Source organism: Empidonax traillii, unplaced genomic scaffold (genome assembly GCF_003031625.1).
Source record: "Empidonax traillii isolate 1590-97213 ecotype Southwest subspecies unplaced genomic scaffold, ASM303162v1 scaffold765:size308305, whole genome shotgun sequence".
NCBI classification, from domain to species: Eukaryota; Metazoa; Chordata; class Aves; order Passeriformes; family Tyrannidae; genus Empidonax; species Empidonax traillii.
The window spans coordinates 1-3383 of NW_020955958.1; the positions used below are offsets into that span (position 1 = coordinate 1).

At 42.5% G+C, this 3383-nt stretch overlaps 1 long non-coding RNA gene across 2 annotated transcripts in view; it reads left to right on the forward strand.

Moving 5' to 3' along the window:
- The first annotated feature begins 1477 nt into the window (after nucleotides 1-1477).
- LOC114066476 overlaps nucleotides 1478-3383 on the forward strand; it is a 4694-nt gene continuing 2788 nt past the window's right edge. The window contains exon 1 of one of the 2 annotated variants that reach the window (XR_003573191.1): nucleotides 1478-1727. This is a non-coding gene — a long non-coding RNA (uncharacterized LOC114066476). Of the gene's footprint in view, nucleotides 1728-1757; nucleotides 2108-3383 lie in introns of those variants that run through there. The other variant, XR_003573190.1, reaches the window with a different exon arrangement.

Below are 3383 nucleotides of genomic sequence, written 5' to 3' on the forward strand. Positions count from 1 at the left end.
CTTATAGCAACAAAGGCTTATCCTCATGGACAGCTTTTCCCTTTGTTTCTTAACAGCAGCAAGGTTGGAACTAGATGATCTTTAAGGTCCCTTCCAACCTGAACCACTTGATGATCTCTGTATCCAGGCAGGAGGGCAGTAAGAGAAAGTCACTCTCCCTCCTCTGCTATGAACTTGGCAAAAAGATGCCTCATTTATGGTGCCAGGATAAGGAAAGCAGTAACACACCACGGGGAGGAGTACGAAAGAACTGCACTTGTTACAGCTGTTTTCTGCAGGGCTGAATCCTTAAAAAACCCTGCTGCTGACTGCACAGTCCTGGGGGTGAGCGGGGCATGGTGTCTGTGTGTGCTGACAAGTAGGAAGAGTAGCTCTGTTCACACCAGACGGCTGCACTTTGTAAAGCTAAGCCACTGCAGGTGGTTATTAGTCTTTCTTCTTTTTCTGAAAACAATGCTTTTTTAATGCATGTAATGCTAGAAGGGTTCATGTGCAGCAATGTGTTCCCTGCTTCTGCCTTCCTCTCTAAATTTTCGCTCAGTTGCAGACACATCAGTCAGAGGTGAATATACACAAGAAATACTTGCATCCATATATGTTACTTCTGACAAAGGGGTGATATATGACTGGTTTATGTGGTTTGCAGGAGAACTTACCTCCCATCAGCTGCAGTTTTGCTGCCACAGATACTTTTTGGCAGCAATAAGAGAGGACAGCAAGAATGAAAATTTCCTGAGTTTTATGGTTTTATAAAATAGCTTTCTGGCTTAGTCTCTTCTACAGCAGTCAATCTGGCAAGGCAAAAATAACCCCAACACTTTTGTCTCACATAATTCCCCCCAAAAGTAGGTAAAACCTGCTCCCTGGTACGGGATGGACAGGTTGCAGGGTACTGATAGACACAAAAGGGTGGAAATACTGATAGCCATTCTGCCTGCAGGCTCCCCTTGAAGTTCCTCACTGTCAAAAGAGAACGATTTGAAGGTCTCCGTTTCTTTCCTCCACAATGTCTCTGCATCTGGTGAGTCTCAGCAGTCCATTTTTTTCTTCTTTTAATACTGCGCCTCAGTCTGAACACCACCCATAAAAATTGCTGCAGCATGCCAGGTCCCACACAGAGTTCAAAACATAGGTGCCACATCAAGCTTTCATCATGACCTTTACCGTGACCCTTGTGTCCCCCAGTTCCTGGGAGTTCTCTGCTGCTGGAGCATAAGCCCTTCTGGGAGGAGCTGTCCCTTTATTTGCTGTGGAGCACTCTGCTGTCCCGTGAGGAATAAAAAATAACAGCGGTGGGTTCCAGTATGCATGGCATGAACGATGTGGCTGCCAAGAACCAAGGCTTGATCCTCGTGTTCCACAAAAAGAACGGCTCAGTGTATTTAGCACATTGCTCCAAGTGATTAATCCAGCCAGTAAAGGCGGAGGTTTTTCCTAAGGTACCTGAATATCTTTTAAAACTATGTTTTCATTCTGTTGGAGCAACAAAGTCTTAGAATTGAATAACCTAATTTTTACTAGTGCTGTGATGAGTTGTGATCAGGAATGGAAAAAACAAGATAAAATAGTAGCCTACTGTATCAAATGTATTTGCTCAATAATCTTTCTGGTATCCAGGAGCTTATCAGAAACCTCGTGCCAGGTACAGACTGCCCTGGGTACAACCTGCCGCTCCTGCTGGAGGGGTGTCCAGTTCAGCTGTCCCAGTTCAGAGAGCTGCACACGGGGTATGTTGCAGGAAGCATTCGGTGCTTTCATACATTTGTGTTATCAAACTTCTCTTTTAATGCAGGAGTTGTCCCTTCAACACAGAGTAATTCTACCTGCAGGCTATTTAGTGAAGAGCCTTGCTGTTTTTGGGCCCGCTGGAAACTATTTAGCACTGTTTACAGAAGAGAAAAGCAGGGCCACCAGATCAGCAACCAAATCTAAAACTGATTTCAAAGTACATTCTCCGATAGAACAACACACATCTTTCTAATTTAGGGACATGAGTGGATATCTGAGTAAAACATCACTGTTGAAAGACAGCCTGACTTTCACGAACCATGGGGGCAAAAAAATGTGCATACCTTCCAGAAGAAAACACTGTAGCTAGGTCTCAAAGGTAACTCAAATCTGACTAGATTAATTTAACATCTGTCAGTTGTATTTCTAAATCAAAGCATCGTTAGTGTAATATACATGCCAGCTGTAAAGTTCTTATTTCTGGAGTGAAAAACATAAAAGGTAGAAACAGAAAAAATGGTGAAAAACTGTTGGTTGTTTCAACTGGGCTCTTGTAGGATTTTACAGAGTTTGGGGGGGGGAAATCAGTATTTTATTATATTTTTAATCAGAGATTCATTGGGTCTGGACTAAGTACATTTTGATTCCAGTATTCCAGTCTGATTTTTTGAATGTATGGTTCACCTTTATTTATGTAATAGATCATATTTTTCTGCATATAGTTCTTGGTATTGATAGTGGGATAATGACTGACTCAAATTTTTTCTTAAAGAGCAAATGAAAGTTGAAAAGCTGTCTTAGGATCTTTAGCTATGCATTAGCAAACAGCACTCTACAAAACTGAGTGAAATGCTAAAATCTAGCCCCAAAGAACGGAATAGTGAGGTAAATAGGAGCAAGAATTCAAACATAATTACATTTATAGCAGTCAATGAAGAGTTGACTAATTGGAAAAAAAAAAAAGTTTGCAAAAGAAATAGAGCTTGAAGGACTGATACAAAGAGAGCAGGAAGGGATGGAGGATGCTTGTTAAGAGTGACATTGCCCCAGTCAAGGGTTTTAAACGTGGGGGGAAGAAAAGAGGAATAAAACCAATACTGATACAGTGGGAAACCAAAGTACCCAGGCGGGATTTCAACCACTCTTTGATCTGTTTTTAAATATCCAAAGTGAGTGGCCTTAACCACCTTCTTCCAAGCTGTGGTTTAACAAACAGGTGAAATGAGGTAACACATTGCAACTGCAAGGGGTAAGGTCTGGGTTCCTCCTGCCCCTCTCCTGTGTCCTCTCCTTGCCCTTGTGCCACCTCTGGTCTTCTGTGGCTTCCAGATGAGGCAACACAACTCACTAACCTACAGACAAGTGGCCAGTGTTTTTGGGGGCTTCAAAAAAACCAAATATACCAAAGCCCAAAGACAGTAAATAGTGGAGCCTGTGCCTGAAGGAAGGGTAGGAGGAGAGAGTGGGATTTTCCATTTTCAGCCATGCTGAGCTGCTGCCAGGACACCCTGAAGTGCAGATCTGTAGCCTGTGACACCTCACTTTGAGGATTTCTTCCTGACTCAGTTTCCTGATGTTAGCCTGTGGCATTGCCCTTAATAAGAAAAATAGAGATTTTTTTTCAGTTCGTGTTGTAATTGAAGCTTTATTGGGTC